Consider the following 26,099-nt stretch of genomic DNA (forward strand, 5'->3'; position numbering starts at 1 on the left):
GCAGTCCATGAATATACTATTCTCTTCCACGCACGCTGAAGCGTCCCTGCGGCTCTGTAAAGTTCTGGGGAACTGACGACATTATCGCGTCACGCAGAGAGACGGAGTCGGACGCTCTGAGGAGCGGGAGGAACTGAAGCCGTCGTCCTGATGGACGAGTTGCGGTTTGTTACGTAGCGTTTCCGGGGTTTGTTCTGCGTCCCTGTCTCGGTGTTACGTTTTCTCTTTGTCAGCTATGCATTCGTTCACGCTTGCCGTTTTGTTTTCTAAAAGTTGACGTCGTGCATTCGTGTACAGTTTACTTCTGGTTTTATCTTGCTCTCTCGCTGGTGTCTGGTTTTACTTCCTCCCCTGATCGTCTTCGTCCTCGTCTTGTCGCCTCCCTCTTGGTTATTTAGGTCTGCGTCCGTCTTTGCTGTCCTTCCTGTTTTACGGATTACCTTGTTGGCTCATGGATCTTCTGATGGATGTTATCGTTTCCTGAACTGCCTAACTAACTGCACCTGCTCAGCTGTGTGTCTGAGTGTCTCCCCGTCCCCACGTGACCATAACAGGACGCAGTACTTGTACTCTATCTTTGTAACTACTATCTGCGTTTCTGATGAGATGATTGGCTGATTAATTATCCAATAGATCTGAAATTCTGTTCAACCATTTCTCAACGACATCCTGTTCTAGGTTGACTGTATATATTGTTTGCCTGATGTCTGATGACCACGTTCAAACCAAGCCGGAAGCTTCCGGTCCGAGATGCGAACGCCGAAGTCGAAGGCTCCATTAGAAATGATGGTGAAAATGTTTCTACTTGTCAGCTGATTTATTCCCTCAGTAAACACTTTCCTGATGAGTTTCTGGTCTCAGTCTCTAGTTTCAAGTCTTCTTCAACACAGCGTGATGTTCATTTAGTAAATTATGGTCCCTAGCTAAGCAAGCTAGCTAGCTCCACAGACTGCTGTTAGCTCCACCGCCTTGTGGCCCTGAAAGTGACCCGCAGGCGCAGAAGAATAACACGACGTCACAGGCAGCAGCACAATGTCGTGCAGAAGTAAACACAGCCACAGAGGTTAGCTCCAGTTAGCTCCTACTAGCTAACCCTCCCAATTTTCACCGGAGACCCTCGTTTATCATTTTCCTCTCACGGCTCAGTTATGAACAGTGTTCACAACATTTCTGTCCTTTTCATTACGGTTTCTGGCGCCTGACAACTCACTAACGTTACTCTCTCTCTCTCTCTACACTGTGTTCGCACGGACACGTAGTTGTTCTGCATGCACGTTTTTTTTTACTGACAAGTTAGTAATTTGCATTTTTCTTGCACAATAGTTGAATGACAACAAAACAACCCACAAAATGAAACTGCAGTTTTGTCCAACTGGAACTAATATTACAGGCTACTAACAGTAAACTGTAGTAGCTTATATATTATAGATTATAATGAATCCACAAACATCAGCACTAATCAAACCTTAACCTCAGCGCTGTAGGCTGATATCAGAGAGAGGTTTTATTAGGGAAACAGCTGAATCTCAACTAATAAACTATCTGTAGGCAGATTATCCAAATAAAGTGTAACCTGTAAATATATTATTATACTAACATTATACTTTCTATTTAATGTTATAATATTTATTAATACACTAATTTATACCTTTACTCCTCCATGTTGGGGATATATTGTTTATCAAATGGTCAGAAATAAGAAAATAAAAACATGTCGGTCGTAAGGTAAGTCAGCGAGCTCCAGTCCCTTTTCCCCCGGACCTAACTTAATTAAAAGGCCACTACCATCTGAGAAATATTCAGGACCAAGACCGTTAAAGGGGTACTTTGCGATTCTTATCCAATATACTTTTTGTTAAATTCAGCTAATATTTCCTCCTGGGTCAGTAGCTGTTGGTTTTCCTCCGCGGCCCTGTGGGGGGAGAAAACTTAACAAACAGCGGTACGAACATGCCGGAATCATTACGGGACTTTAGCTGTGAAGATGACAGCCAAAAAGGGAAAGGTCCGAGGCACAAGGTAAATGACCAGGCGAGGGGAAGACCTGTGTTCACATCTGTGCTGGGAAAATCTACGAGATTAGAAAGGACTGAAACTGATGCTGAGGTCGCTCCGTTTCTGCCGGACAGGTGAGTAACGTTAGCTTTGCTGTTCCACGTAAACGACAGCTTCTGTATTACGGTCTGTTTGTTGTCATGTGATGATCCCAGCTGGTTAGCGTTGTTAGCTTAGCTCAGTGTACGTGTGGTGGAGGAGGAACAGACGGAGCGCGTGTGTGAACGGCGCCCCGGTGAATAAAGAGAAACGGGTCGGCGCCTCATTCAGCAGTAAATGTACACTAGAAGTTACAGAGGACGGTGAATACAGACTGCAGCTCCTGTGTGCTGCTGCCAACTGTTGAATAAAGAGTGAAGGTTGAGGTTGGCCCCAAAGTTAGCGCTGATAAACAGTCGCTTCCCAGCTCTTATCAGTCAAAGTGTTTTTGTAAAAACTATTTCCAATAACTCGCTAGTTTTTTCCTCTGTTGTGTTTTGGATGCTGCGTTTGTTCACTAATTGTAATTACTGAAGTTCCTCTCGATAATCCTACCTATAAATAAACTCTGCATCTTAGATTTAGAAAAGTATTTTGCTTCAGTACATATTTAAATATTGTCACACCTTCTACAGTGCTGCTAACGTGCCCTCTTATTGAGGCCAACGTGCTCTCGGACAGCAGACGCTGAATAGGACTGGTTACCGTGGCATGGACCAACGCAGAGACTTTAAATATCACAGTATTAAACTTAAATATGTGATCTATATAAAACTGAGACTGTGGATGTTTTTCTACACACGTGGCTCCTGTTAGCAACATGCTGGTGACACCTAATATAGGCAGCGTTATATTTCCCGGACATGAAGGCGCAGCCTGACGTCGGCGTGTTTTGGCTATGAAAGCGGCCGTTTGTAGGCGGAAAGCAGCTGATGTTGAACCTGCATGTTATCACATCTCGGATGGGTAAAATCGGACTGAAGCAGATTTCCAGTTTAAATGTTGAAGGCTGTTTATCTGCAGAGCTGAACTGTCATCAGGGACCTCACACAGAGAACAATGAGATATACGAAGCAGAACAGCTAAAGGTAAAGACAACCTTCGTGGGTCGTCTCATTGACACATTCCCAGCTCCTTACTCCAACGTTAACCATCACAACTACAGGCCCAACTGTGACCTAACCTGAAGTTTTAAGCCCTTTAAACTTCCCGGCAAAGTTGGTCGGTCCCCACAAGTACAGTAAATCCCAGTTTTTGGACCCCATGAACATAGTAAAACAAACACACACACACACACACACACACACACACACGGTCCTCTGATGGGGTCAATCTGAATATTTTACTGGCTCATAAAGCCTCTGGACCAGATTTACAGCTTCATCAGGTTCAATCGTCTGTAACAGACGACTTCAAAACAAAACAATGATCTCATTCTCGTGTTTTGTCACATTTATGACTTCAGACAAACTGATCATAAAGATTCAGAAAATTACTTTCTGCCTTTCAGTGTTGACATTAAAATATGATTCAGATTTGTGTCGTCACGTCAGACATGAAAACACCTCGACGCTCTTTCTCACCAAAGCGTTTTTGTCTGACGTCAGCGTCTTTTTTTAAAATTCATTGCAATGGGGAGCGTCGCGTTTTTACAACATGGTAAAAACGGCAGCAGCGTGACGAGCGGGTTTTTTTTCGGTCGGCAAGAGTTAAAAAATTTTAAACTTTGAGAAAAACGCTGCGCTCGTCACTGTAACTTTTTATTCTGCTGTCCAATCACAGCAGAGGAGGGGCGGGACAAATACCACACCATAGCAACGGTTACTATCCTGGAACGGGGCTTCGCCCAGCCTCAGCTCTTGGGCGGGGCTTAGCGCTCCCTGCTGGGCGTTTTCAGAAGTGCAGCTGGTGTTTTTGGTGGACACGGGTCTTTACACCTGCATCAAGCTCAGATCCTCAGATCATGACTCTAATCTGAACTGACCAGAGATCACAGTGTTGTTTAAAGTCAGAATAATTAATAATAATAATAATAATAATAATGATGATGAAATAAGTTGTTCTGCAGAGCAAGTGTTTCATTTATGATCTGATCTGGATGGAAACCTGAACATTTATCAGCTATTTTGGATTCAAATCATTTGATTTCCGTCTCTGAATAAAGACTTAAGGAATAAGGCTGCTGGTGTTCTATACATTTTTCTTCTAGTCAAACCAACAACCTGTCTCTGCGGCTCTCAGCTACGAACCTGTAGGTTTATGCTCCAGACGTAAATCTTTAAAAAGACCTCACAACAATAATAACTGTAAAATAAAAACTGTTGTGACCCAGCGCAGCAGCTCTGATGGCTTCAATGGTTTCTGTTGCTCAGAGGAAGACGAGACGATCGACTCTGGTATTTGTTGACAGTCGCTTGTTGTGCACTGACCTGTCTGATACCGAGTCTGTAGGCCAGGATCCGGTCCACGGCGTTGGGCTCCATCTGAGTCCACTGCAGCTTGAAGCCGTAGACTCGAGGTCTGTTCTGCCACAGGGCGCTGTAGGTGTCGTAGTAAAACTCTGGGGCGTAGGCCTTCCCTGAGGAGACACACGGGGTCAGAGGTCACACGGGGTCAGAGGTCACACGGGGCAGGGCAAGTTTATTTGTGCAGCACATTTCAGCGACAGAAAACATAAAGGCAACACGGGGAAATATAAAACAGACATTTTATAAGTTTTTAAAAAGAAAATAAAAACAGGTTAATTTACATGTTAAATCTATTTGTTTACCCATAATTCAATTGGGTTACGAATAATCAGGCTTTTCACCCTGTTTTCTTGATTTTCCATCTCTCACACCAGTCAAACCTTAATATTCCCCCTCAGTCACGATCGTCACCGTGAAACCAGCCGTGAAAAACTTAATTCTGCTCGGCCACGTTTCAAAAGCAAAGAATGTCTCAGAAAACAGGACGGTGAAGGTTGCAGTGTAAAATACTAATAAAAGAGTTAAATGGAAAATAAAAAGAATTAGAGACAACAAAACAGATGCTTCACTGTTAGGCCGGACTTCACTCGCTCCCACGGTGAACTTCATCGAAAATGCAAAATGAAAGTCTTCCTAAAGAAATATTATGGTTAATAAAATGTGTGTAGTTTACATGAGTAGACTCTGCTTTAACATTACCTGTTTAATTTAATAATTTACTTTACGTCGTCACGTCCATCTTGCTATGAACTATGGGTAATCTTTTGAGCAAAGTCTGGAGAAGTCTGCACCCCAAACTATTTTTATAATCCAAAGTTCTGCTCAGGGTCTGAAAATAACCTCTGTGGCAGGCAGGGTTTTTTACCAACCACTTTCAGCTCACTTGTTGTTAATTATGTCATTTAGTGTTTAATATATTAATCCATGAGTTGCATGTGTGCATGCACAAAAGACAAGACGACCCCCCCACCTGACTGAACAACCAGGTATATTATACAGTCAGTGTTCAAAACAAAACCCACACTCAACCACCAATGCAGGAGTCCTTATCTCAGGGGCCTTTCACACCTGCCGAGACTTTCCAGTTTGGTCCGAACCAAAGTTGCAGGTGTGAAACCTCCCCTGGACCAGACAGACGAAAACAAAAAGAGGCGGTCTCGGTCCGGATCAAACTGAACCAAGGTTCGGTTCGTTTCTGGTGTGAAAGCGTTTTTTGGATGGTTCGGACTTTTTACAGGAAGTTCGGCGGTTGACGTGTGAACCAGAAACAAATAAATGCACTTTTCAAGCAGGCGGCCGCTACAGAAGCCCTCTGCCACAAACGTCTTTGGTTTCTCCTGAGACGGATCGCTTGGCGTCTTCTCCTCCTGTCCTGTCGGCGGCGTTATAATGTTCGCACAGCGAGGACGTTTAATTACGACGAGCCTTCAGGAATAGTTGCTGCTGCAGGTAGTAATGCCATAATAATAATAATATAGTGGCAAATATGCATCTGTACATTTTTTTATTCATTCATTCTTGCTAAAGCTCCCCGCTGAACTGTTTAATAAACCAATCAGTGTCAAGTACAGGGAGACGCAGCCCACGCAGACGATGACGACAGGACGCAGGTCTGTCACGTAAAGTCCTTTAGTGCGTTGACGCGTCCGGCCCGAAGTCGACTTCCGTTCTGTTTGTTTATCGCTGGGTTTGTGTTTACTGGCTAACACGGTGAGTGACATCCAGCACAGTGTTTCCCATACATTCATTTATTTGTGGCGCCCCACCACATCATCAGCGCTGACCGCCACATATTGATTTCTGTTTTTTTTTTTTACTATTTAAGATGGAAAACTTGTATTTGATTCGCTCAGCACCTCCTCTCTCTCGCTCTCTCTCGCTAACACGCTGGCAGCGGACCAGTCTGCGTATTGAATGGTTTATGGATTGCTTGCAGAAGTCTGCCGGAAGTTCAGTTTGGGCCGTTTGTTTGTTACCGTTGAAAGCGTCTATATGAAAAGTGCAGTGAGATAACTTCTGTTACTAAATAAATAAAACTGAGCTAAGCGAAGTCTCTGGAGGGCCACAGAAAGTCAGCGCACAGACTCACCGACTGTGAATCGGTCGATGGTGGTCGGACATTTGAAGTGTCGGAGACTGAACGACTCTGCAACGCCACTTCCTCTGTGACGTCTGCTGTTAAAACAGCAGTGTGAGATTCAGGGACGACTTTACTTTAGAGAGCTGTGTTAGAAAAATATCTGGTTCTTTTAATTAAAGGTCGGAGCGACAAGAAGCCCGAGGACGTAAAATCAGAAGCTGGTCAAACATCCAGCTGCGTAAAGCAGATTCAGAGGTCAACGCCAGTTTGGTCCAACGAGAGACAAGAAGAAGGAGAGAGAGAGAGTTTATCTCACAGGCGGCAGGATGTGTGTGTGTTCCTGCTGACGTGCAGGTCGCAGGATTAAACCACTGAAGAAGAAGAAGAACTTCCCGGACTGAACGCAGCCTCCAACATGGACGACCAGATAACACACAGCTGAGTCCTGATTGGCTGACTCAGCTCTACGGCTCAGTGATGACGACTCTTTTTCTAAAACTTCACTTCAGTAGTTTGACAAAATGACCTTAACTTCAACAATGTGGTCACATTTTGATTGAGAAGACACTGCTGATGAAGACCATGACATGTGGTCGAAAGCTCCATAAAAAACACCAGAATCAGCATCGGCTTTATTACCAAGTAGTTTCTACACACACACAGAATCTGCTTTGGTGACCAGGTGCAATAAATATAAAATATATAAAATTAAAAATATGAAATAAGATATAAAAGAATAATAGAGACTATGTCCAAACTGGCAGTTGATTATTCACGTGTGCGTCAAATTTGTATTGTGCAAACATTTACAGGATGCACTGTGAGGAGGAGGGATCAGCCACGATCTTTCCTGCTCGCCTCAGAGTCCTGGAGGGATCAAAGGTCCTTCTCTGCAGAGCGGATGACACGAGATCCCGGGTGGTGACGGAGGAGCTGAGGATGGACTCGATGATGGCGGTGTAGAAGTGCTCCATCACTGTCTTTGGCAGGCTGAACTTCTGCAGCTGTAGCAGGAAGTTCATCCTCTGCTGGGCCTTCTGGTGAGGTTCAGCTCCCACTCGGGGTCCTGGGAGACGATGGTGCCCAGGAAGAGAAAGGGACTGTGGAGTCGCACAGGGTGATGAGGGCGGCCTCTTCCTGAAATCACCAACCAACCATCTCCGCTGTCTTAAGAGGTCATAATTTGCTCATTATCAGATTCATGATTTTATAATTTATAATATATATATATAATAACCTATTTAAGAGGTTGTACCAGAACACGTTTACACGGTTTAATTTTCAAAAAAACACTGTATCTTTGTCAGACTGCAAATTGCTGCAGCTCCTCTTTTCACCCTGCGCAGGTCTCGACAACAACGGTGGCGACATGTTTGAGTCTGTTAGTTTGTTTTGTTTCAAAAGTAAATTGTTTGTTAACATTTTTATTTTTTTATAATTTTAACTGTTTCACTTTTTTATATATCCTGATGTATTTAATAAACGATTAAACATGTTAACAGTATAAAATAACTAAGTCTTTGGTTTTATTGTAAAACTTTCGAACCCACTGGCCCGGCGGCTGTGTGTTGAACGCTTCGTTTTAGCTACCGAGTGAAGCATCTCGCTTCTATTTGATCTTTGTTGGGAGTTGCACATGTGCAGTACCTAGTTAAGGACTGCTAGCCAATCAGAAGCAGAGTAGGGCGGGTCCTGATGAACCGGTGTTACAAACTGACACAGATAGGTTACAGAAGTAAAGGCTGGACTACAGTCGAGCTGTTTTGAGTTCAAGAGCAGTGTTTTCTGTGGACTTTGGGCTTTTTGGCTTTGCAAATGCACAAAAAAAACAAAAAAAAGCACAATAAAGAAAAGTGGAAAAGGCTGAAACGCTGAATAGAACTCCCCCCAAAAAATAAAGGACCCAATATTGGACCATACCAGATCTAAAACGCCACAAAATAAAGACCAAAAAAGAGACAAAAGGGATAAAAGAACCAACAACTTTGGACTAAATATCGGAGGAAACCGAACATACGGACAGCGTTCACACCAGAGTGAGTGTTGAATTGAGTTGTGAAGATTTCCTCCAAGAAAACAGAGAAATCTGGATGTTGACGACGAGGAGGCGCATTAGGAGAAGGAAACGTCAGAGTGAATAACGGAGAGGCGCCGAAATGTCCTTCAGTCTGAATCTCAGTGACTCAGCTGTGACCTGAAGTCATGAAGCTGAAGCTTTTCTGAGAGACGAAGAAAAACTCTAGTTAACTTTAGTTTTCTTGTTGTCGCCCGGTGAAGGTGTGAGGAACCGTCTGACAGCTGGCAAGTTGTCTCGCAGTTTCACTTCTGTCAGTTTTACTCTGAAGCGTCTCATTGGCCGCCCCGGGATGAGCGAGGTTTAAAATGCCACCGGCTTGTTCACACCTGATTAACAACACAAACCTCACCTCAGCAGCGACAAGCCCGACATAATCGCCGTCATTTTCCATCAGCTCTCCATCCCGAGCTTACAACTCCCCCTTTTAACCGCTTTCTGCTGCCGCCTGCAGAACGCGCTGCTGCTCGGCGGCCGGACGTGATAAGAGGCTTAACGCGGCCGGCGCTTCTACAGGAAGAGCCTGGCAGCGCTGACAGGGCGTCTCTGCAGGGGAGCTTTCATCAGGAGAGGACGGCGATACGAGCCGACTCAGCCGCCACTTCCTCTGTGACGTCTGGTGTTTAGAGTTAAAACAGCAGTGTGAGATTCAGGGACGACTTTACTTTAGAGAGTAAAACCAGGCTTTTATATCCACAGAGTACAGATGCACTGACGCTGGTAACCAAAACTCAGAGTCTCAGCCAACACCGAGTCACTAATCCAACACCGGTGCTCTTTGTTTTGGCAGTGGATATATGATTTTAGCAGATCTACTAATAAATCCATCTGCTGGTCCTGAACTAGTTTCTAAAGGTTTGCTGTGAGGTATTTCGTCACTCACTCTCCATCAGAACTACAAACCCGGACACTGCGCCCGTCTTGCCTGCTGCTGATACTTCCCATAAATGCTGAACTTCAGCCTGAACACGCCGAAAAATACCGAACAGACCACTTGAGGGAATTCTGGTCTCGCCAGATTTGTCAGACTGTAGACTCAGACTCGTTAGCCTCTTGATAATATTCGTGCTGCCTGTGGAGGCGAGAGTATCTGCAGACGTCTGGTTGATCGTTGGAAAACGTTTTAATAATAATTTTGATTAAAATACTTTTTATTTTGTTGTTTCTTGTTTGCTGTAAAAGTAACACGGGGTGGTGATGGAGCAGTGGACAAGACACATGCCTTTAGTGTGTGAGACCCGGGTTCAATGCGTCCCTGAGCAGGACACTTAACCCCTCGTCGCTTTGGATAACAGCCTCAGCTAAATGAACAAATGTAACCACAAAAAGAAAAGTTAAAAGCTGATGATACATGAGGCAACTTTTTGAGCAATGTTGCTGGTGATAAGTCCAACTATGCGGATTACAGAAGTAATCTTTACTTACTACCATGGCCCAGCACCATTGCTCAAAAAGTTGCCCTGTGTATCATCAGCTAAACACTTCTTGAGTTACTGAGTTCATAAGTTATCAGCTTCATGAAGCCCCCGTCTCCATATTTTGGAGGGTAATGAATGATATTGCTTTGTTTCCACCTGACACCAGTATATCCTGTCAGCAGCCTGCACTCTGGTGGCTTCACAGTTGCGCAACATTTGAAAGTAGGGCTGCAGCTACCAATTATTTTAATTATCGACTAATCGTTAAGTCTATAAAACCTCAAGAAATTGTGAAAAATGCTCATTACAATTTCCCAGAACCCAAATTGACGTCTTCAAATTGCTTCTTTGGTCCAACCAACAGTCCAAAACCCAAAGACTTTTCATTTACGGTCATAAGTGACAAAGAATAGCAGCAATTCCTCAATCTAAGAAGGTGAAACCAGAAAATTCTGAAGTGATTCTGAAGTGATTAATCAATTATCAATATAGTTGTCAATTAATTTTCTTTCCACTGACTAATTGAGAATAATCAACTAATCGTTGCTCTATTTGAAGGTTTGACATCTTTAGAGAAGCCGCTGATACTTTTTGGCTCTAGATTTCATCTGGGAACCTTTGCTGCACGTCTTCCTTCCTTCTCTCTGTCTTGCGCTTCCAGTCTTCCTGCACCGTCACACCATCAAAGGCAGCAGTGCAACAAGATAAACATGTAAGTTGTTAAAAACACAGCTTATTCTGTTCTTGGAGGCAAAAACAAGGTGTGGGGGAAAGAAATCGATTCTTAGATTCATCACCAGTCGGACGTGGACGATTCTGAATCGATTCATAAATGTCTAAATGTTAATTGATAACGTAAAGTTGACGGAACGCAAAAGGCAGAACTCAGAATTGCAGAATTGCAGCGCCGGGCAGTGAGAGTAAGGAAACCAGCTTCCTCTCCTCATTCTTCAAACTTGACAGGAGCTTTTATTAGAAGTACTTTAAGGAACAGGGCGTAATGAGCGTGTAGCTGCAGAAAGTGACGAGGAAAGAAGAAAGGATGGACCACGGAGCGGAGGTTTGGATTTTTATGTGCAAATGAAATGCTCAGTAATTATCCAGAAATCCGGTCTAGAAAAAAGATTCACTGATAATCGTTTTATAAAATCAAGTCGTGAGGTCTATAGACTTAAAACCCCTTAAAAAAGCAAGGGATTGTCAGAACATTCCTTGCTAACTGCTGCATTACAAACTTTGGCAATCAAGAACTTAATGCTGACGGTGATGGAAGATTTGAAAACATTGAGGATGTAAAGTGAACTAAATACAGTCCTTTAAATAATGCAGAGAGGGTGTCAGAAGTCAACAATATGCAGCAGAAGTTCCAACCCGACAGATAAATCTTTCTGTCACAGAGTCATGAACAGGTCGAACACAGAGACCTGACCTGTTAATTGAGCGGAGGCGGCCAGGTATTAAAGGCAGGGCGTTCTCTAACCTTCCAGCAGAGAGTAAAGTGTTTGTTGTCAGCTTGAGTTCAGACGTGTGAGACGATGTGAAGGCTTCCTGACGCTCTGAACATTACTGTGACGCTCCAAACTCCCTCGAGGAAACTCTGTGATTCTCTGCTTCTGTCTGCCAGCACGCCGGATTTAAAGATGAGATAAACTCTAATTAATCACCATGTTTAGAGCTTTGGCTCCCATCAGACCTCAGGCCTGTTGACAAAAGGCCAGCAGACTGTGGGGTAACTCGAGAACCGGTACTGTGAGGCTGTTCAACCAGCTGCTGAGGAATAAAGGCAGAGCCGGTTCAAAGATGTCAGAGCAGGTCCACGTCAAGTCTCCAGTACAGGCTCTGTGCATCAGATGTGTTGAACTGTAAGCCCTCGAGTCGAGACACGTTCAAGCCAAGTCTCAAGTAGTTAGAGACAAGCTTAAGTCCTGAGTCATTCCAGACAGGTCCAACCAAAGCCTTCAGAAATTTAGGACAAATCTGAGTCATGTACAAGTTAAGTCTCAAGTCTTCAGAGACAAGTACAAGTCTCAAGTCGTCCGAGACAAGTACAAGTTAAGTCTCAAGTCATCCGAGACAAGTACAAGTTAAGTCTCAAGTCGTCCGAGACAAGTACAAGTTAAGTCTCAAGTCGTCCGAGACAAGTCTCAAGTCGTCCGAGACAAATACAAGTACAAGTCTTCAGAGACAAGTACAAGTCTCAAGTCGTCCGAGACAAGTACAAGTTAAGTCTCAAGTCGTCCGAGACAAGTACAAGTTAAGTCTGAAGTCATCCGAGACAAGTACAAGTACAAGTCTCAAGTCGTCCAAGACAAGTACAAGTCTCAAGTCGTCCGAGACAAGTACAAGTCTAAAGTTGTCCGAGACAAGTACAAGTCTAAAGTCGTCCGAGACAAGTACAAGTTAAGTCTCAAGTCTTCAGAGACAAGTACAAGTCTCAAGTTGTCCGAGACAAGTACAAGTCTCAAGTCGTCCGAGACAAGTACAAGTCTCAAGTTGTCCGAGACAAGTACAAGTCTCAAGTTGTCCGAGACAAGTACAAGTCTCAAGTCGTCCGAGACAAGTACAAGTTAAGTCTCAAGTCTTCAGAGACAAGTACAAGTTAAGTCTCAAGTCGTCCGAGACAAGTCTCAAGTCGTCCGAGACAAATACAAGTACAAGTCTCAAGTCGTCCGAGACAAGTACAAGTTAAGTCTCAAGTCTTCAGAGACAAGTACAAGTTAAGTCTCAAGTCGTCCGAGACAAGTCTCAAGTCGTCCGAGACAAATACAAGTTAAGTCTCAAGTCGTCCGAGACAAGTACAAGTTAAGTCTCAAGTCGTCCGAGACAAGTACAAGTTAAGTCTCAAGTCGTCCGAGACAAGTACAAGTTAAGTCTCAAGTCGTCCGAGACAAGTACAAGTTAAGTCTCAAGTCGTCCGAGACAAGTCTCAAGTCGTCCGAGACAAGTCTCAAGTCGTCCGAGACAAATACAAGCCTCAAGTCGTCCGAGACAAGTACAAGTTAAGTCTCAAGTCTTTAGAGACAAGTACAAGTTTCAAGTCTTTAGAGACAAGTACAAGTTTCAAGTCTTTAGAGACAAGTACAAGTTAAGTCTGGAGTTATCCAAAAAAGTTAATGTCCAAACTCATTCAAGCCAAGTCCAAGCCAAGAGGTACTTTGTGCATGACAAGTACAAGTCTCAAGTTGTCCGAGACAAGTACAAGTCTCAAGTCGTCCGAGACAAGTACAAGTCTCAAGTTGTCCGAGACAAGTACAAGTTAAGTCTCAAGTCGTCCGAGACAAGTCTCAAGTCGTCCGAGACAAATACAAGCCTCAAGTCGTCCGAGACAAGTACAAGTTAAGTCTCAAGTCGTCCGAGACAAGTCTCAAGTCGTCCGAGACAAATACAAGCCTCAAGTCGTCCGAGACAAGTACAAGTTAAGTTTCAAGTCTTTAGAGACAAGTACAAGTTTCAAGTCTTTAGAGACAAGTACAAGTTTCAAGTCTTTAGAGACAAGTACAAGTTAAGTCTGGAGTTATCCAAAAAAGTTAATGTCCAAACTCATTCAAGCCAAGTCCAAGCCAAGAGGTACTTTAAGACAAATCAAGGTCATGTCTAGCCCGAGACAAGTACCAAGTAAAGTTCAAGTCATTCAAGACAAGTTTAAATCCAAATTCATTCACAACCAAGTCCAAATGAAGGCTCAAGTCTTTCTAGACGTCCAAGCCTTCAATAATTCAAGATAAATCCCAGTCAAGTCTTGCCTGAGACAAGTACAAGTTAAGTCTCAGGTCGGCTGAGATAAGTCTCAAGTCATTCCAGACCAGTGCAAATTATGTAATTAAAGTCTTGTTCTCTCAAGTAATTGCAGATAACCACGTGTAACTCCACACAGAAACCCACCGTGCTCACACCTTCAAGTCAAAAACAATATCCCATCATGCCCCCGTCAAGCCAACTCACCTGTGACCAGGAAGGTGCAGCGCCCTGCCCCGGCCTCGTTGGTGATGTCACAGGTGTACTCGCCGTAGCCCTCTCGGTTCAGAGCTTTCACCAGGTAGTTGGTGTCGTCGCGCTGGTCACTGAACTGTCCGACGGTGAGGAGGCGGGAGCCCAGCTTCCACTCGTATCGCAGGAGGCGGGCGGGGTGAGCTCGCAGCAGGCGGCAGGTGAGGCTGAACGCTCGACCGAGAGCCTGACGGATCTCCGTGAACACCGGCTCCACGTTGGGAGGGACTGGAAATACGAGACAGCGAAGAAGAAGAAGATCAAATGTTATAAACCACAGAACTTTATTGTAAAATTTCAAATCTATTGAGTGAGTTTTGGGGAAACGCGTCTCAGAGGATGAGCAGAGTTGAGGTTCTGGATCCACGATCAATTCTGGTCATCAAATCTGAAACGTTCAGCTTTCAACGTTTGTACCTAAATAAATTACATTGATTGGTTTCTTAGTTTTGTTTGCTGAGACGGCAGAAATCGTAGCTACGGCATCCAAAAACTGGAGGTCCTGATTCACACACCTATGGAACTAATCAGATTAAGTTATTGATCAGGGCACGTCTCAAGTCTTTAAGGGCAAGTCTCACACCAGGTTTCAAGTCTGCCACCTTTCACCAGCTACTTGATCCAAATACTGGAGTCTAGGCCGACTTGAGTTTTAACTTGTACTTGTTTCACATCTATGATATTGATCGGATTCAATTATTGATCTGATCTGAATAAGAACTGAACTGGCAAACTCCAGAAGCAGCTGTGAAAACCCAGACTCCACCTGTGTCTGTGTCTCAGCCGCCGGCCTACAAAGAGCACATTAACCAGACAGGTTTCATTCTTTCAAGCCATTTTAGCTTACTGAGACACAGCTGGTATAATCTGTCGCCTGTGATGAGCATCATCACCTGAGTGTTTTCTGCCTTTTGCTAATAACAAAGAGTGAAGAGAGAGAAAACACTTCAGTGGCAGACTGGTTAGCCTTGAAGCTCATCAGAGCTTTTTATAAACTCAGCCATAAGCACCAGACATCTAGATTATTTCTGGGACGTGCAGACAAAACATCACAGAGCTTTAATGAAAAGCTGCAGCGTCCACTGTCGGACAGTTCAGAATCAGAATCACCTTTAATCTCCAGGTATGTGTTTTACTGTCAGTGTAAATACTCAAACACACATAAACAAAAACAACAACATTTGAAGACAGAGTGTGGTGAAATAGAGCAACGGATGCTGGAATAAATAAATATTTTTGTCATTATGCAATACTTTGTGTTCATGAGGTAAGTGGATAAACAGTATGTGCAATATGAACAGTTTGGGGGATAAATGTGAGAACTAAGAGGGAAAAATCCAAACCAAACCTTTTTATGAACTACCCTGCAAATTTTCAGAAATAAAAAAGTTAAATTATTTTCAAATGATAATATATATTATTAAATTGCTTGTGTAAAAGGGAAACAGAGCAAGTGATAAAAATCTTAGAGTCAAACGAACACGTCCCTTTTGGCAGCTTTTCAGAGCACAAATAAAAACATATTTTCATTTAAAAATTTGCGGTGTTTTTTCTTCAGACTGGATCCTGTTATTGTCGGAGGCTCGAGAGACACGATTTCTCCACAGGGATCAATAGAGTTTAACCTAATCTTATTTGATCTAATCTAATAATCTGATCCGCAGTTGATCTTGAAAATTAGGTTTGGAGATTTTCAGACCATCTGGGAAATTATCTTCTGGTTTTCACACACACACGCACACATACACACTTATTGGTATAGGTGTACTTATGAGGACCTCGAACACAGCGGGTGTAAAATATCAATCATACCATCAACTACATACAATAAAAAATTATCAAATAACTCAACAATCTCTTTCTGTAAAGTTTAAAATTCAACATCTGTTAAAAATGTCTGAATAAAATCTGTAATTTTCATCACTTTAACGTCCGTTTTGACCTGAACGCACCTTAAACTTGGACTCACTGTTCAGACTGAATGGGACTAAATTTAACCGTCATGGCGGCTGCGTTTCATTTCCTGCTCTCTAACTTTCCTCTTTAATGAAACCAAAATGCCTCTAAAATAACCTTAAGCCTCTTAAGTATCTGACATATTTAAAGTCAGACGGGCGTTAACCTCGGCGCCGCGGCGCCCTGGTAAAGGGCACGAAGGCAGAGTCTGATCTCTCTTTTTAAATCCCTCCAGCAGAACTTCCTCAGAGGACTTCAGCCACATTACAGGTGTCACTTCACAGATTAACGTCGCGCTGTCAAACACGGATCAACGGACGGAAACCCGGCAGCTGCAGGCGACGGCCCTCTGACCTCTCAGCTGCAGAGGGAGGAATCACATCAAGCCTCCTGCCTGGCTCCAGGGACGAGGCAGCGACGGAGCCACAGAGTCAGAGTCAGAACTAAACAGACAAAATCACAAGTTTAAATGGAGTCTGAAGCCAAAGACCTGCAGACTCCCCAAAACACAGACCACAAGAACTGTGATTGGTCAGCTTGGTAGCATCATTTTCTCCAAGCCTGCAGAAAGTGCTCCGTGCTTTGAAGCTCATTTCTCTAGCGGCCAAACCAGCGCCTGTAAAACAGCGGATACAGTTTTTTTTTTAAGCATCACATTCCCCGCAGCATGATCAGAATTAGATCCACTCAGCCCGATAACATTCGGAAAGAGCCGCACGATCATTATTTTACCCCCATTCAACATTAATATATATAAGAAAAAATACGTATGTTTGTTTTGTTGAGGAAAAAAGCTTTTGCTTAATTTTACTCGTGCATATTTGTTGACAAAGATTTTATCAGAATTGTTTTGATTGTTCTGCCTCAGGTTTGTGAAGTGATCCACTGTTTGACCATCAGGTTTCTTCAACTTTCACTCGGGAGCAGAAATCAGCCTTTAAACTTTAAACTCGTGATAATTATCGATATCGAAAGATATGAAACTTTTTATGGTGATAACATTTTTGGCCGTATCGTCGAGCCCAGCGGTTAGCCAAGTAAATCGGCCAGCGGTTCCACAGGCGGAGGTTTAGCTGCTAGCACGCCAAATACCTGGAGGAGTCGGCCGACATCCACACCCAGCCAATGAGAGCAGGCGGCTGCTTTTTCGCTGTAAAAACCTTTTTCCTCCCCTCCAGCTCTCTGGAGCTCAGACTGCTGCTGCCTGCGTCTGCCGCATTTTTGTGCCGCAATTCTTTGTCTTTAGAATAACTAACAACTGTTTCCTGTGTAGGTTCGCCTCATTTCACATTTCACGTGTTTTCTTGACTAAACGTGGTTTGGAGACCAGCGCCGGGTGACTCAGCCGCCGTCAGCTCGTGTAGTGCGTGAGCCCCCGTCACCGATCAGACACGTAGCGTGAACGCCACGACGACTCAAGACTCCCGTCACAAGGGCGTCACTTTGCGTTGAAAAGTGTTGGGGGCCCAGATGACGGGATGATGATACACCTGAGACCTGATGATGCTCAAAAACAAGATGAGAAAGAAATATGAAATACTGAAATATATTTTGAGCATTAAACACCTAATTTCCTGCATTCTGGAGACATTTTCTGCTTCACTTTAGGGTGGAAATTCAGCAGGCAGCTGACAATTCATACAGTAAATAGAAAAATACAACAGAATGTAATGCAGCAACCAGCAGCCTGGTACTTTTTTGCACATTTGTTTCTTCTATATTTAAATTGCTTTGCATGTAGAACTCTTTTTCTTTGTCGCTGTTGTCTGTGTTGTTTCACCGGCGCCCCCTCAGCGCGCGAAGCGTGCTAGCAGACTAACCAGCTGATGTTACGGACAAAGTTTTTTACGCGGAGAGGTAAACCTGACCGGCCGTTCACAGAGAGAAGCAGCGTCGCAGCTGTAACACTTACCTTCACTAGTTAGATGTTATCAGGTGATATTATCTCTCTATTAGAGAGACATTGTGCCTGAGCTTGTATCAGATGATCATCTCAGGGCGTTTTACAGCTGATCTCGGCACATTAGTGGGATAAGAAGATGAATAATTGAGAAATATGGCGATAAAGATTAGAAAGAGGACATTTCTTCCTGATGACAAATATACCAAGTAGCCTACAGGTGCATCTGCTGGAAAATAATTTAGTTTCTTTCATAATTTAATTCAAAAATATCATCTTGTGAATATTTCAAGCCTTTTTTCATTTTAATCTTGATGATTAGGGCTCATAGAATCAAAGTATCATAAAATTTATTAGAATTTCAGAACAACTTATTTATTATGCGCGGTGGTGCGGTGGTTAGCACTGTCGCCTCGAGAGCAAGAAGGTCGTGGGTTCAAACCCCGGTTGCCCCGGCCTTCTGTGTGGAGTTTCCATGTCTCTCCGGCTTCCTCCCACCATCCAAACACATGCAGACTAGGTTGATTGGTGACTCCAAATTGGCCTCAGGTGTGAGCGTGAGTGGTTGTCTGTCTATGTGTGGCCCTGCGATGGACTGGCGACCTGTCCAGGGTGTCCCCCGTCTTGCGCCCGATGTCAGCTGGGATTGGCTCCAGCCCCCCTGAGAAGAGCTCTTATCAGCTAATTAACTCAAATGTTTTTAAAGTCTTTAATCTCTCAGTCTGGTTCTGCTGCTCACAATTAACTTTTCCACCATATTCAGATTTTCTCTTAGATTTAAGATGCTCCTGTACTGATGTAACAAATGTAAAATAGGCTAGTTTAATGAAAATCACTGTCCAATCACACGTCTGAATCTCATAACCATCACCCGTCAGGTTAACCCCAACCCTTTCTGACTTTTATTGCACACGAGACTAAAATTAAATCCCACTATCTCTATTTATATTCTTTTGCCTTTTGTGCAATGTGTGCAACTGTGACACAGAATTTCCCCTCTGGGATCAGTATTTCTGATTATGGTGGCGTTTCAGTCCCAGTCTGAAAGTGCTGCTATAAGTTTTACACGCCATCAGATGCAGCTTAAAGCCCCAAAGCTTCATAACGCTTCATCCACTCATCACTAGCGAATGTCAGCTGATCAGACTGTGTTTGAGGGACTGTTTTGTCCGACGGATGAGTCGGCTGGGGAACAGGAAGGACGGGCGTCACAGCAGGTGGATTAACTGAAATTAAATGTGAAACAGGTCAAATGGAACGTTTAGAAGAAAGGAGTGAATGGAAGACGAGTAAAGGGAGCACAGATGCCAGAAGTAAATGTGAGGGAATCAGTTTTTCAAAACATTTTTGCATCTGAAGTTCCTGATCAGTGGTGGTGAGAGAAGGACGGCGGTGACCATAAAGGAGCTAAGCTCTTCTAAGCTCACGAGGAGACTTTTGTTTTGGATTTCAACGTGCAAATGAAATGCTTAGTAATTAATAAAAACAGATGCATCAAGATGAAACGATAATCGTTTTATAATCGCATCACAGCCCTCTGAACCGTAATCAAATCAGATCGTGAGCCCCCCCCCCCAATGATGAGCAGAAACCGTTAGACTGTATTTCTACTGTGTCTTCGTTATGTTAGTTGCCAGGAGTGAAAATGAGTTTCATTTGTTGCGTTTTGGATAAACTAGTTAAACTACAGTTAAATCAAAGATAGACTGTGGCTCTACAGGACGATTATTTCCAAAGAAACATTCATCTTTTTCTCCAGATAGAATCTATAAACAGCATGAAAACATTTAGCCGGCTTAAGGTGAAAAACATCTCCCAGGGGTGCACGCCCCCGGACCCCCCTAGATTTGGGCTACGCCCCGAATGTTTGCGGCGTCTGGCTCCTCCCCTGCTCAGCTGCCTCTGTGGATGTAACGTCAGCTGACGGCAGAAGAGACAGAAGAGGACGCTAAGAAGAGACAGAGAGAAACGAGAGGCTTTTATAGGACGGCCCTGTTTTAACTGTTTTCTTAATTTTATCCTATGTTTTTTTTTTGAGTGCTGTATAAATAAAGATGATTATTATCATTTCTGTTGGACTAGTCAGTAACGTCGACGTGTTTTGGTGCCTCACTTTCTGGATGGCAGTTTTTGATCATAAATCAGGCACAGCGTCGGTTCAGGCGGGAAACAAGTCAAGCTCAGCTCATTCCAGCACATCAGCTGACAGCTCAGCTGATTCCTCTCTCAGCATTCATTGGCAAATTCCAGACAAGGCTCCTATTTAAGCCTCCGTAGCCTGCCCGCCTGTCCTCGCCGCTTCCTATGCAAAGCTCATATCTGATGGGCTGCCTGATAATTATCGAGCCACACAGACGCAGTGTCTGCACGCTTCACTGCAGGTAACAATGTGCAGACGGAAGATAAACAGCATCTAAGCTTAAAAGTTAGACTTCAGACAGCTTTCATTTAGCTCGTTGTACATCTGGCTCTGCCGAGCCGGCGTTGGCGCCGTGTGCTTTAATAACGGAGGACGATCGGTTAACCCCTTCTACAGGATGTGCTCGTTAGTGGATCCATCGACAAAGTTGTCTTTTACTCTTGAGGTTTTGTTGCACTTACTGCAGCAGCTGCTTTCACACCTGAACCAAAGTTCACGTTTTGATCCGTGCGGTCAGTTTTGGTTTCGCACTAAAGGACTTTACGTGACAGACCTGCGTCCTGTCGTCATCGTCTGCGTGGGCTGCGTCTCCTGTACTTGACACTGATTGGTTTATCAAACAGTTCAGCTTTGATCCGGACCGAGACCGCCTCTTTTTGTTTTCGTCTGTCTGGTCCGGACCCCGGTCCAGGGGAGGTTTCACACCTGCAACTTTGGTTCAGACCAAACTGAAAAGTCCGGACCAAACGACGCAGGTGTGAAAGGCCCCCCTAGAGTTCCCTTCACTCTCTGCGCTCGCCACTGGTCGTGCGTGCATCCCAGAACAGATCCGTACCGCCAAATATAACTTTGCAATATCAGTCTTTGATGGTTGTCCTGACTGAACTAATGTACAAACACACGTGTACAGCTGTCCTTATTTCCCACAGCGCTGAAATGCTTACATTATGCTGCTTTAAAGAAAATGTACATGACTTCAAACTAAAATGAATCTGCAGACGTTTTGATGAAAATCTGTAAAAACTGAAGCAAATATATGAGCGGCTGATTAAAACATTAGAAAACAGACACGCACACTGACAATGTGCGCACATACACTGAAATACAGGGGTATCTGAGTGTTGAAGTGTAACAGGAAGCCTTAGATTCCTGTCCTAACTTTCAAAATAAAAGCGTAGCTAACATGATGAAACATGGATTTCAGTGCGAGTGTTATTCCTTGTTCAGAGAGATTGTTTATCTCAGCAATTATATGAACAGTTAATCATTTATTATATTTATATATTTAGTTCAGCATCCCTAAACCTACAGGGAGGGATGTTTATTGTATGTCACATTTAATTTTTGCTCCTCACCTTCAGATATTTTAGAAACTTCAGCTCTGTCTTCTTCTTCACATGAAACCTACAACACTTCACTTTATGATCTACAATATGCAAAGATTTGCTGAGCTTATTAAACACATTCTACATGTATTTTGACCATGAATATTGAGCTTGTTGCATCAGTGACTTCCAGGCACTGAAATGACTTCACAGACACACACATGTAGCCTGTATCCTACTCTGTGTGACGTTTGTGTGGTGTGAATATTTTCAGTGTGTTTGTGTACTTTGTCAATGAATGTGTGTACATGCACAGTCGGTGGTGTGTGCCCTTTTTAATGTGTGTGCGCACATTTTCAGTGCGTGTGCTTGGTGTGTTGTTGGTGCACGTATGATCATTTTCAGTGTGTGTGCGTCTGTTTTTCAATGTTTTCACCCTAAATGGCCTCTTATACAAATAAGCCGAAACATCCAGGCCTGTTTAAGTCGACTGGATCCGTGGGCAGAAAACTGACACACACACACAGACGCATGCACGCACACACACAGATGCACACACACACACAGACGCATGCACGCACACACACACACGCACACACACACACACACGCACACACACACACGCACACACACACACACACGCACACACACAGAGATGCACACACACACACAGACGTACACACACACACGCACACAGACGTACACGCACACACACAGATGCACACACACACACACACACACACACACACACACACGTACACACACAGACACACACACAGAGACGCACACACGCACACAGACGTACACATACACACACACACACACACACACACACACACACACACACACACACACACACACACACACAGACACACACACGCACACACACGTACACACACACACACACACACACACACACACACACACACACACGTACACACACAGACACACACACACACACACAGAGACGCACACACGCACACACACAGATGCACACACACAGACGTACACACACACACACACACAGGTTACAGAGATAAAGGTCTGCGGTTCATCTCGACCCCCCAGATGTGTTTTCAGGACTTTCCTCCGGGGACATCGAAAGGTCAGCCGGACACCTTTGCTCCATGGCGACCTTCGGCCGAGCTCTGCGATTGGCCACAGAAGACTTCTGACCCTGCCGTTTAAATCCCATAATGCACTGCTGAGGCTTTTCTACAGTTTTTAATCCTGATAACTTTCTGTCTGCGGCTCCACGAGGACACTTCAGGACCAGACGAGGAATAAGTTAATTTATATGATAATTTAATTCAGTAAATTAAATTACCACCAGGGGCCCCTGAGGGCCCCAGAAAAAAAAGGACCAATAATTTTATTTCCTTTATCTAATTTCAGTTCAGTGACTCTGAAAGGAGCAAACGGCTGGTTTTGGATGTTTAATCTCTTTCATTGCAGCATTTTCCAAATGATAGCTTCACTTTGAATCTTACAGATTTTTTTATTCTACGTATAATTCCACGATATTTAGCAGCAGCAGCATTTTTTTAGATTCCTCTCAACTCTCGCGAGAGGCGAGTTGTTGCAGGAAGACGCCGGTAGAAACGAGCAACAAACTCCTCTCCCTCGTTTCCACCGGCGTCTTCCTGCAACAACTCGCCTCTCGCGAGAGTTCAGAGCGAGACTTCAGTTTCCTGTTAAAAACAAAGGGGGTCACCGGGAACCCACGATGTTGTCAGGTTAACCTTATACTGTAATAAGAAGATCCTTTTTACTTATAACTCCCTAAAAAAGTTATAATATTACTTTGGCTGTTGTCACCCTTTCAAAATAAACTTTCAGGCAAATTTATTTAAAGCTTTACAAGGTTTCTCAGTCCTGATAACAAACTTGTGTCTCATTTTGAAACCATGTTTAAAAGCAGGTCAAATAATTTCTTTGTTTTTCCCTAAAGAAAGTGTTTATTTTAAATAAACGTGTTCAAAAAATGAATATTTGTGACAAAAATGTACTTTGTAGGCAAGCAAGTTTTTTTTGTTTTAAAGGAGACTGAAATCCTTCATCAATGTTTTTATCAGGTAATTTATTAAACTGGCCAATCATAAGAGAAAACCATAGTGGATTATCTTATTTTTTAATAAATAATTTAGTAACAGGAATGAGCGCTTGCAGAAATATTCAAATACTCACCTATTTATACCAAATGCAAAGAAATGCACGGTACCAATGGATGCATTAGGTCATCTAGTTTCATACGACACGAGTTTCTTCACCCTGGATTTAGAATAGAGCCCCTGAAAAATCTGAACGGTCCCCTCGGGACACGGTCCAAAGGAGGTGAAGAGAGGTGTTCAGGAGAGGGAGCGAGCGAGGAGGTGCTGCATGAATATATGCTCCTCAATCAAATATGATTTGAAATACGGCCACTAAAGAAAAGAGAAAATCAGTATGTGGCGGTCAGCGTTGATAATTATCCAAATTATAGCTTAATTATGGGAAACACCTCCTTCACTACCTCCCCCCCCCCTTCACCTCCAATCAAAGCGTCTCTCCCGACTATTAACCAACATCATCTCCATAACAGCAGCAGGAGTGTGTTTTTTACAAAGCACACAGCCTGGGCCCAACGTTTCTTAACACCGCCGGCTGAAATAGAAAAAGAAAGCAAGTAAATCCCACTTTTAAACAGCTGTTTCTGTTTATAAGAGCAGTTACAAAACGTTCCGTTAACGCCGCTCTCTCCCGATGAGTCCGAGCATCAGTGACAGACGCTGCTGGAGTTTCTTTCTCTAAGTTTCACGTCGCTGCTTCAGCAGACGCCGGAAAGAACGCCTCTCCCCCTCGTTCTACTTTCTTCCTTTAGTTTTGGCATGAACAACAAGTCCGGTCCCGCTGAGCTGCCGCACAGTCGTGTATTCACGTCGAGGAAGGTGCGTTCAGTAACGAGTAACAGAGCGTTACTTGCCTTAGTTTTAGAAAAGTAATTAGTTACACTACTAGTTACTGGGAAAAGTAATATTACAGTAACGCGTTACTGCTCAACACTGCTCGTACAGGACTTTATTACTTTTACGCCCTCTTTCCTAAAAAGTGACGGCCAACCTGTTTTAGGAATGAATCCACTTTCCTGGAACAAATCAGAACCTGAGGAGTCAATAAACTGAAAACACTGCAGCCCCTCAGAGCAGATGATGCTGAGCAGGAAAGGTTCTGGATATACAGGATTTAATTCAATTAAAAATAAAGCAAGTCTCTCCCAACTTTTTGACTTTGAAAGCATTTTTTACCAGCTGGAAACGGCCAGCTGGGAGCGCTTTGGAGGCGCAGCGGTTTTTTGGAGACGCTGTGGTTGCTATGATTCATAATATCCTAATATCATATATGGAGGTGATGTAGGCGGAGGGAGAGAAGGCTGCAGGATGTGGAGCGAGGGCACGGACTCGCCGTTCGTGGGTCCATGAGATTTTGCGGGCAAGGAAATCGTTCAAGAGCTGAGATGGCTCGGTGTGGTGTTTGTCCCGCCCCTCCTGCACTGTGACTGGACGACTTGGAAAAGCGCAGCGCTCGTCACTGTCACTTTTTTCCCAAACTTGACGCTTCGTCACGCTGCTGACGTTTTTTACCATGTTGTAAGAAAGCGGCGCTCCCATTGCAATGAATCTAAAAAAGACGCTGGCCTCTTTGGTGGACCTGGGCCCTTAAACAACCCAAGGTCCGGATTCTGGAACGGTCCCTGACCTGCCGTGCACTCACGTCAAGGATGGTGCGTTCTGGTAACGCAGCGTTACATGGATTAGTTTGGGAAATAGTGATCTCCCTTTCACTACTCGTTCCTGGGACAATTAATAATATTACAATAATGCATTAATGAGTAAAGAGTTCCTGCCCAACTCTGGACACCTGGTGCAACAGTCTGAGCCTTTCTTTTGACGGGCGCAACCGCCCTGGAAGAACATGTTGCAGCCGCTGCCGGCTGAAGCCTCTACTGCAGGATTCAACACCAAAGACAGGGTCCAGGTTTACCCATTACTGACGTCCCCGTGATCCCTGTAGAAACCAAGTTTATACAACAGCTTCCATAATCAGTTTGCCTTCTAATTTTTCTGTCTGTTGTCAGTAAAAACCTTCCCATAAAATCAGTTCTGGGATTTTGGGGACGTAACATGAGAAACACCACTGAACAGACTTCAGAAAGCAGTCTCTACATTACAGTCTGTTCTCTCCTTGAGGAAAACTTCACTCAGTAACGATTCTTTTTAAATCAACACTCACCTCAACACATCAGTGCACCTCTGACGTCCCTGTAATCCCTGTTGAAAAACTGCCCCTGAAACCTTTAGTTCAACACTTTCTGGTATTGTGAGGACTGCTTCACTGACGTCCTTGTAAACAACAGCTACAGTACAGTCTTTCTCGTTTATTCTAATGTCTGTTCTCTACTTGGAAGAAACACTTTCAGTCAGTGTATAAATCCTTGTTCTGGGCTTGTGGGAACTGTAACACGTCAGCGATGTACAAAACAACCTCAGCAGGATGTTACACAACAGCTCTCGCCGTCACTTTGGATTTTTATTTGTGTTCCTGCTCAGTACTTTGAAGAAAACAAAAATATTTTTTTTCTGGGACTGTGAGGACCACAACATCCCTGACTTCCCAGAAATACAAGGATTTTATCCAACAGCTCCAGGACTGACATTTTCACATGCTGTCAAGCCACACA

The 26,099-nt window shown here is 43.8% G+C and overlaps 1 pseudogene; it reads right to left on the reverse strand.

The window, feature by feature from the left end:
• Positions 1-26,099, reverse strand: part of LOC119910778 — a 97,154-nt pseudogene that overhangs the window by 23,968 nt on the left and 47,087 nt on the right.

The sequence above is a fragment of the Micropterus salmoides genome, unplaced genomic scaffold (assembly GCF_014851395.1).
Source record: "Micropterus salmoides isolate LMB-PRFRI ecotype aquatic unplaced genomic scaffold, ASM1485139v1 Ms_hic_scaffold_19, whole genome shotgun sequence".
Classification (NCBI taxonomy): domain Eukaryota; kingdom Metazoa; phylum Chordata; class Actinopteri; order Centrarchiformes; family Centrarchidae; genus Micropterus; species Micropterus salmoides.